The 10,365-nt window shown below is 40.2% G+C and overlaps 1 non-coding gene across 1 annotated transcript; it reads right to left on the reverse strand.

The window, feature by feature from the left end:
* Positions 1-3,356: 3,356 nt before the first annotated feature.
* On the reverse strand, positions 3,357-3,463 carry LOC131244812 (small nucleolar RNA R71). The gene has a single exon (XR_009170585.1). It is a non-coding gene; the product is annotated as a small nucleolar RNA R71 (small nucleolar RNA).
* Between the last annotated feature and the right edge of the window lie 6,902 nt (positions 3,464-10,365).

Here is a 10,365-nt window from a genome sequence, read left to right on the forward strand (position 1 = left end):
AGATTCAGGATATTTGTATCACATGTGCTTAGATAGGACTTAGTTCAATTCCTTCCAGTCCTATGATGGTGGAAATATTCTGATGGGAAATGATGCAGCACGTAAGGCCATTAGAATAGGGACTATCAAGGTAATGATGTTTGACAGATTCATTCAGACTCTTTGTGATGTCTGGCATGTCCCATATTTGAAGAAAAATTTAATATCCTTGAGAGTTTTAGATACGAACGGTTGCACATTCACCGCATCTAGTGGTGTATTAAATGTCACCAAAGGTGCAATGTTGTTGATAAAGGGACATAAGATTAGAAATATGTACAAGTTAGTTGGGAGCACAATTATGGGTGAGGCTAGTACCACCTCACACGTAGAATCTAGCGCAGATGATACAAATTTGTGGTATATGCGGTTATCGCATATGAGTGAGATGGGCATGATCGAACTCCACAAATGAAATCTGTTGAAGGGATTTAAGGCATGCTATATGAATTTTTGTGAGCATTGCATCCTAGGCAAATAACATAGAGTATGACCCACTTGAGTATTGACCTGTTTCGTTTTTGGGTTCATGCCCTAAAATTATCTTTAAAAAACAAATTGACGGAATGGATTTTTAGCAAATACCATGGTGGCCCATCTAGCATCTGCCTCTTTGGGAGCACAGTAAATGCGACCTTGGCCTTACCCAACACAGTGTAGCTCTGACAGTGTGTCGACCTTGATGCATGTACTGTATTATATCCATGCCATCCAACATTTTGATAAGGTCACGCTTAGTTGTCTAAAGGAAAAATAAATAAAAAATCAGCTTGATTCAAAAATTTTGTGGCCCACAAAAAGTTTCTATTGGTTAATTACTATTATTTTCTTTGTTTTGGTCTACCTAAAATTGGATTGACTTGGTATGTGCCTTAAAATGATTTGCAAAATAGGAATGGACCACTTGGATATACAATATGTAAATCAAGGTGGACCTTACAATGAGGGCAGCATTGAGTCAGGTGAAATAGGAGCCACACCTAATCCACTCACCCTCCCTATCTTGGCGCGATATGACTGTCAATGGCATATTTTGATATGTTCGGAATGGACGCGGATTTCTTAGGATAGCCTTTGGTAGAGGTGGGCATCGAGTCGAGTCAGACCGGATTGGGTCCAACTCGACTTGATCCGAATTTTCAAGAACCTGACCCGAACTCGATCCGATTCGGGACCGAGTTCAGCAAGGTTGAATCGATCCGATTGTTGAGGGTCGAATATTGCATAGCAGACCCCGATTACTGCCTGATTTTACATACACGATAATGCCTAATATTATAATTTAATCGTGTTTTGGTTGTAGGATGTAATAAGGAGCTTTGATGAAAAAGAGATTAAAAGCATGGATTTAACGCTCCGAAGTCACCAGAGCAAGGAATGGACTTCAGGGGACCGAGATCGATGGATATACACGCCAGAGATCCGAGAAAATTGAGAAACTGAAGCTCAAGTGGCCTGAAAGTTAGTCAGAATGCAAGATCACAGGGTTTCCACCATCCACTCGGCTCGAAACTTCATACATGGCCTAAGGACCATAAATTAACCGTACACGTCAAATTTCAGCCATTAGATCCTCGTGGAAGTGGCCCAACAGAGAGATCAGAGGGCGCTAGCCATTAAAGAGCATCTTGGCAATCCATAAGCGATTAAGACTCAAACTTAGGCGTTAGAAAGAGCATGAAAAATAACAAATCCTAGTGAAATTTTGTGTCATTTGCATGGTGCAATCAGGAGATACTGACGGCAGAAGATATAACAAAAGAGAAGGGCAAATCTGTAAATAGATGTGTCATGCATGGCATACTTGAAGCAAATTGTATTTTTAACGGTGAATGTTGTCCATACATTGGTTAAGCGTGTAGCCCACCCTAAAGTCAAATCTGCTTTAAACTAGAGGCCATGGGCCAACACTACATACAGGAGCTGATGGAGGGAGTGGATTCTAGGACAGGTATCACAGTGGACCCCACCAGTTTTTGGCGCAGTTGCCGGGGACTGACGGTTACGTTTTTCTGAAATTAATTAGTTTTAGAATTAGGTTAGGATTAGGATTTTACTAACTTTAGGTTAAAGGTTTTTATTTTATTTTATTTTTAGAAACTATTATTTTATTTTTAGAAACTAACTTGTTTCCATGTTTTGTAGGATCCTGACATGAGTTCCTAAATTGGTAATTCCTTCTTAATTTCTCTACTTTTTCTACTTTTAAAATTAGGGTTTAAATTTTAGAAATCTTCTAATTCTAGTATTTTCCTATTTGTAGGAAATAGTTTATTTTTAGAAATTTTTCTCTTTTGTTTTTAGAAACTAGGTTAGTTATTTCCCTTTTTAGAAATTAACTTCCTATTTTTATTTTTAGTAACTTTCTAATTGTAGAATTTTAGTTTAGAAACTAACCTTCCTATTTTGTAAGCCTTTAAGATAGAAATTTCTAATTCGGTAAGCTCCTTCTCTACTTTCTATTTTTCAGTTCTCTTTTAGTAATTTACTTTCTAGTTTAGGATTTTCCTAATTTATTTTAGAAATTTTCACTTTCTTTTAGGAATTCCTTCTTTTAGAAATCAGTTTACTGCTATCTTTCCTTTAAAGGATTGTTCTTCTCTTTTTAGAATCTGACTTGTTTGTTTTCTTTTGCAGGTCCTTAACTTAGGGGCTTCAATTTGGTAATTTCTTTCCAACTCTCCCTCTCTTTCTTTTTAGATTTTCTTTTCCTTTCTTAGGATTAGGCTTTGAATTTGATTGAGGGCTGCGAGTGTTTCATGCCCAAGTGGGCCCGTGACAACACTCAACGTCTCTTGACTGAAGGAGGAATGGTTGATGGGTTGACTATCCATCGCAGGACTAGACACCGCTCGAAATCCCCTGAGTTAACTGAAGTTATGGCTGAAGACCAACCTCCTCTACTTCCACCCAGGGTGGAGGATACCCAAGATGAGAATGAGGTGCATCAGGCACCCCCGCCTCGTACTTTACGAGATTATCTACAACCAGCGGGAGTGAGTACGCCCTCATGCATGATTTTCCCTGAAAACACAGGACAAATGGACATCAAGCCAGGAGTTATCCAACTCCTTCCCAAATTCTATGGACTTGAATCAGAAAGTCCATATTTACATTTGAAAGAGTTCGATGAGATTATAGCTACATTATGTTTTCCTAATGTATCTGAGGATACAATCAGGCTGAAACTCTTTCCTTTTTCCTTAAAAGAGAAAGCTAAGACGTGGTTACATTCACTGCGTCCTAGATCCATTGGCACATGGAACGACATGCAGAGGGAATTCATAAAAAAATTCTTCCCACATCATAAAACGATTACTCTCAAAAAGGCAATCATGAACTTTGCCCAAAAGGAAGATGAAACATTCTTCCAATGTTGGGAAAGGTTCAAAGATTTGGTCAGTTCATGCCCACAACACAGATTTGAAACGTGGCGCATTACAAATTTTTTCTATGATGGACTGACATCTTCCATGCGCCAAATGGTCGAGACAATGTGTAATGGAGAGTTCATTAATAAAGATGTTGACGAGGTATGGGATTACCTCGATAGTCTTGCTGAAAAAATACAATCATGGGACTATTACCCAAAGTCGAACACCACGTCTAGGCCAACTCAATTAAAGGAGAAAAGTGGATTATATCTCTTGAAAGAAGAGGATGATCTCAAGTGTAAAGTGACTACGCTCATAAGGAAAGTTGAGGCCATGGAAGGAAAGAAAGATAAGGTTAATGAAAATTGTTTGCGGCATCTGTGATTGCAACATTCATACAACTGAAAATTGTCCTACAATACCCGCCTTTCGAGGAGTGTTGAATGAACAAGCCAATGCCGTAAACAACTATCAAAGACCTTTTACTGGACCTAACTCCAATACGTACAATCCTGGTTGGAAAAATCGTCCAAATTTTAGTTGGAGGAATGGACAAACGGCTACCCCTCAAGGTTTCTTCAATCAAAATCCAAACCAAGTGAAACCTCAAGAGGAACCAGTTCAAAATTCCATACAAGAGCTGGCTCAGGTAATGCGGGGAATTACAGATTTTATGCAAAAGATAGATTCTCGTATGACGGTTATAGAAAAGGGGATGCTTCTTGCACAACCTCTCCCCAATCCTAAACCACAGTACGAGATTAACGATCCCAGCTCTTCAAATCAGATGGGGCACATTAAATCCATCACTACTCTTAGGAGTGGAAAGATCATTGATAAACTCTTCCGGTTAGGCCCAAAAAGCCTCAAGAACCAGAAGAAGACAAAAATGATGGATCTAGTGATGCCGCACAAAAATTAGAACCCGAACTTCTAGAGAAGCCAGTTGCTCCGTTCCCCCAACGGTTGGTTTCACCAAAACCTCTCTCTAACTCTCAGGATATCCTAGAGGTGTTGAAACAAGTGAAAGTCAACATTCCTCTACTTGATGTCGTGAAATAGATTCCTTCATATGCCAAATTTCTGAAAGACTTATGCACGACCAAAAGACGGCAAAGTATTCAAAAGAAAATTTTCTTGACTAAGAAAGTGAGTGCCATCCTAAAGCAAGACGTGCCGCAGAAATTCAAAGATCCCGGTAGCCCAACTATATCATGTGTAATCGGGAACCATCGAATTGATCACGTACTTCTTGACTTAGGAGCGAGCGTCAATCTGATTCCCTACTCGGTATACAAACAGTTAGGTTTGGGTGAATTAAAACCCACCCTAACCACACTACAACTTGCTGATCGCTCTGTTCGTGTACCAAGAGGGATAATTGAGGATGTATTGGTCCAAGTTGATAGATTTTACTACTCTGTAGATTTTATCATCCTGGACACCGAACCCATCAATAACATAAGCACTCAGATCCCCGTCATTCTTGGCCGCCCATTCCTTGCCACTTCAAATGCAATTATCAATTGCAGGAATGGTGTCATGACTATGTCTTTTGGGAATATGACATTGTAATCAAATATCTTTTTCAATAACGGCAGAAACTTAGAGAAGGATGACGATTTCCACGACATTAACATGATTGACTCTTTAGTGGAAGATACGACACATCTAACCTTATCCTCTGACTCTCTAGAGACGTGCTTGGCCCACTCTCATGATTTTGATGATGACATGATTAGGGAGACGTGTGTCTTGCTTGATACTGCACAGGTACTTGAAGTTAACCGGTGGAAGCCACAATTTGAGGAATTGCCACAAACCGATGTAATGCGTCTACCGTCTAACCTTAAGCCGCCGAAGCTTGACCTAAAACCTTTGCCCTCTGATTTGAAATATGCCTATTTAGGTTAAGATGAGACATACCCGATGGTGATCTCTGCCCACTTGGAGAAAGAACAGGAGAGTATGCTCATATCTACTCTCACTGAGCATAAAGGAGCCCTGGGATGGACGATAGCGGACCTCAAAGGAATCAATCCCTCGATTTGTACTCACTGCATATATCTTGAGGATAATGCAAAAACTGCTTGGCAACCACAACGTAGACTAAATCCAAACATGAAGGACGTGGTTAAGGCCGAAGTTCTTAAACTATTGAACGTGGGTATCATATACCCTATATCTAATAGTCAATGGGTGAGTCCAACTCAAGTGGTCCCTAAGAAGTCCGGAATCACCATCGTAGCCAATGCTAATAATGAACTCGTGCCAACTAGAATCATTACTGGTTGGAGAATGTACATTGACTACAGGAAGTTGAATACCGTCACGAGGAAAGACCACCTTCCTTTACCATTCAATGATCAGATCCTGGAAAGGTTAGCTGGTCATTTCTATTACAGTTTCCTTGACGAGTATTCGGACTACAACTAGATAGAGATAACCCCTGAAGACCAGAAAAAGACCACATTTACATGTCCCTACGGCACCTTTGCCTACCGAAGAATGCCATTTGGACTATATAATGCCCCTGCCACCTTTCAGCGATGTATGCTTAGTATCTTTTCTGATATGGTGGGGCAATATCTAGAGGTCTTCATGGACGATTTCTCTGTTTACGGTCCATCTTTCAGCAAGTGCTTGGTAAGTCTTAAATGTGTGCTGAAAAGATGTGAAGAAAAGAACTTGGTACTTAATTGGGAGAAGTGTCATTTCATGGTTTAGAAGGAAATTGTCCTTGGGCATATCATCTCGTCCAAGGGAATCGAGGTAGATAAGGCAAAAATCGATCTTATCTCTAACCTACCTCCACCCAAGAACATCAGAGACGTGCGATCCTTCTTAGGACACGTAGGATTTTACAGGCGATTCATAAAAGACTTTAGTCTCCTCTCTCGTCCTTTATGTAATCTTCTTCAAAAGGATGCTCCATACGAGTGGACTGAGCAATGCCAGGAAGCTTTCACCAAGCTTAAGGGCACGTTAACCACTGCACTTATCATGCAGCCACCCGACTGGAGCCTTCCTTTTGAGCTTATGTGCGACGCTTCTGATTATGCTCTTGGGGCGGTCCTAGGCCAGAGAAAAGATAAGAGGCCCTACGTCATTCATTACGCAAGTAGAACTTTCAATTCTGCCCAGGTGAACTACTCGACTACGGAAAAGGAACTCTTAGCTGTAGTGTTCACCTTGGACAAATTTAGGTCCTACTTGATCGGATCCAAGATCATTATCTACACAGATCATGCAGCACTTAAGTATCTTCTTTCTAAGAATGATTCTAAGCCCCGTTTGATACGATGGATCCTTCTACTTCAAGAATTTGATTTGAAAATTAAAGATAAAAAGGGAGTAGAGAACGTAGTGGCCGATCACCTTTCTCGCCTTAATACCTCTGATTTCCTTGAGGTGACCCATATCAATGATATGTTCCCTGATGAACAACTGTTCAGAGTCTCCCATTCTCCTTAGTTCGTTGATATTGCTAATTATCTTGCCACAAGTTCCATACCGACACAGTGAACTGCGCAAGATAAGAAGAAATTCTTCACCGAGGTGCGTAACTTTTTCTGGGATGATCCTTATTTATTTAAATATTGCCCAGACCAAATCCTAAGGAGATATGTACCAGACGATGAGCATCAGAGCGTTATCTCCTTCTGTCATTCACAGGCCTGTGGTGGTCACTTTTCTGCTAAAAAGACCACGGCCAAGATTCTGCAGTGTGGCTTTTACTGGCCCACTATGTTTAGGGACACTCATGAGTTTTGCAAAGCTTGTGAGCGTTGTCAGAAATTGGGAGTATTGTCCCGTCGAAATATGATGCCTTTGAATCCCATCCTTATCATTGAAGCATTTGATTGCTGGGGCATCGATTTCATGGGACCATTCCCCCAATCGTTTGGAAATCTGTACATTTTGCTCACTGTGGATTATGTCACTAAATGGGTCGAAGCGATTCCGTGTCGAACTAATGACCATCGCACGGTCATTAAATTCCTAAAAGAAAACATCCTTTCTCGATTCGGAACGCCTCGAGCTATCATTAGTGATGAGGGCTCACACTTTTGTAATAAACCATTTGAGAGCTTAATGAAGAAATACGGTATCTCTCATAGGGTGAGCACCCCATATCACCCACAGACAAGTGGGCAAGCTGAAATTTCTAATAGGAAAATTAAACACATTTTGGAGAAAACGGTTAACCCTGATCGTAAGGATTGATCAATCCGATTGACCGATGCCTTATGGGCATACCGTACTGCCTTTAAAACCCCTATTGGAATGTCTCCCTTTAGACTTGTCGATAGGAAAGCTTGTCACTTGCCTATGGAGCTGGAACATAAAGCGTACTGGGTGATCAAAAATCTTACTTTCAATCTGGACAACGCTGGCTCGCTACGCAAACTTCAATTGAATGAACTGGAGGAAATCCAGAATGATGCGTACGATAATTTAAGAATTTACAAGGACAAGATGAAAGCATTTCATGACCAACACATTTTGCGAAAATCATTCACGCCTGGTCAGAAGGTCCTTTTGTACAATTCTCGATTACATCTCTTTCCGGGTAAGCTTCGATCTCGTTGGACCGGCCCTTACATTGTTGTTACTGTTTTTCCTCATGGGGCCGTTGAGATAAGGGATCCCGACAATGGCAAGGAGTTTAAAGTCAATGGACATCGATTGAAACCATTTGTCGAGAAATTTGATTCAGAGGACATGTCCATGACTGATCCTGTGTACCAGGATTGATCTCCTAGTCCGATGGAGGTATAGGTAGGTTTATCACTTTCATAGGACTAGGGTAGTTTGCTTCTACTGTATATGATAGTTTGCTTATACTCTATTGAGTTTTGACTCTTCATTTCGTTTTTATCATTAGTTAATTCAATGTTTGTAGGTAACATTACTACAAACACTCACGAGACTACAACTCGTCCACTAGGGGCAACCTAGGGGTTTAAAGGCTTGTTGCATACGCTAAATGCAATCAAGAGCACCTACGAAAGTAGTATAGGTAGGATTTTATTTTTGTTATTTTTGTGTTGCTTTCTCTCTCGTGCTGACCGACGCCCATGCTGCGATCTATTGGAAAGTGTCTCTCGATTCATCATCCAGGTACTATCTTCCCATCACTTCATATTCACTTTTCGTTGTCCCAAGTGCATTGCACGCTCATATCTTTTACATTGAGGACAATGTAGATTTTAGGTTGGGGGTGAGAGATTAGGTGACCTAATCAGCATTTTCTTGGTCTTGAACAAAAGTTGTGAAAATTTTTAATTTTTTTGGACTTTCTTGTGAATTCGAAGGGATTTTGACAGCCATCTAAGGCACTTGGAATTTCAAGATACATGATGTTGGAAATTTAAGATGCTTGGATTCAGTATCTATTGGATTGCATAATTAAGTTGAATTGTTAATCCAGAATTAGAAGTTGTACACTTTGATTGAGTTATGATCTCACATGTCACATCTCGCTTTCACATTAAGGTTTCAGTTTGATATTGAAGGATTTACTTAGTACTCACTAAGCATGAAAGGAACCGGCCTGAGAAAATTGAAAGGATTGGGTGAATAATCTTCACCATAGGTTTGCTCCCTATAGGTGAAGGTTCAATTTCCCAAAGTAGCCGGCGGAAAGGGGTGGGCAATGGTCTTCATCATAGGTTTGCTCCCTATAGGTGAAGATTTGATTCCTCCCCTTGGCGGTATTTTAATGAATAAATATATATATATATATATATATATATATATATATATATCAAAGGTCGATTAATGAAAAGATGATCCGTGAGGAAAGTTTTAGTTATTATGAATTATCTTAGTGTTTACCGATAATATCATGAAATTAAGAAGTGAACCTTAATGATAAGCCGAGATTACACGATACACCCATGGAACTCAATATTTAAAATTGTTCTGATTAATGGATTAATACTTTGAACTCGACTATGAAGTTATCATGCGCTCAAGTCTAGGAGATAGTAATGCCCAACATTCATGAATCATAGAATTCTAGGATCTGGATTGTTTTTCAAAAATCATTCGATTTTATAGAAATTGTCCTGTAATTCTCAACTTATTTTCCGCATAATTTGTTCGGGACTAGCAAAATGCTGATTGGGAGTTGTGTTGAGGGTCGAATATTGCATAACAGACCCCGATTACTGCCCGATTTTACATACACGATAATGCCTAATATTATAATTTAATCGTGTTTTTGTTGTAGGATGTAATAAGGAGCTTTGATTGAAAAAGAGTATTAAAAGCATGGATTTAACGCTCCGAAGTCACCAGAGTAAGGAATGGACTCCATGGGACCGAGATCGATGGATATACACGCCAGAGATTCGAGAAAATTGAGAAACTGAAGCTCAAGTGGCCTAAAAGTTAGTCAGAATGCAAGATCATAGGGTTTCCACCATCCACTCGGCTCGAAACTTCATACATGGCCTGAGGACCATAAATTAACCGTACACGTCAAATTTTAGCCATTAGATCCTCGTGGAAGTGGCCCAACAGAGAGATCAGAGGGCGCTAGCCATTAAAGAGCATCTTGGCAATCCATAAGCGATTAAGGCTCAAACTTAGGCGTTAGAAAGAGCATGAAAATCCTAGTGAAATTTTGTGTCATTTGCATGGTGCAATCAGGAGATACTGACGGCAGAAGATATAACAAAAGAGAAGGGCAAATCTGTAAATAGATGTGTCATGCATGGCATACTTGAAGCAAATTGTATTTTTAACGGTGAATGTTGTCCATACATCGGTTAAGCGTGTGGCCCACCCTGAAGTTAGATCTGCTTTAAACTAGAGACCATGGGCCAACACTACGTACAGGAGCTGATGGAGGTAGTGGATTTCTAGGACAGGCATCACAGTGGACCCCACCAGTTTTTTGCGCAAAATGTCCAAACAAAGACTTTCGCACGTCCAGTGACGG

Source organism: Magnolia sinica, chromosome 4 (assembly GCF_029962835.1).
Source record: "Magnolia sinica isolate HGM2019 chromosome 4, MsV1, whole genome shotgun sequence".
In the NCBI taxonomy this organism is placed as follows: Eukaryota; Viridiplantae; Streptophyta; class Magnoliopsida; order Magnoliales; family Magnoliaceae; genus Magnolia; species Magnolia sinica.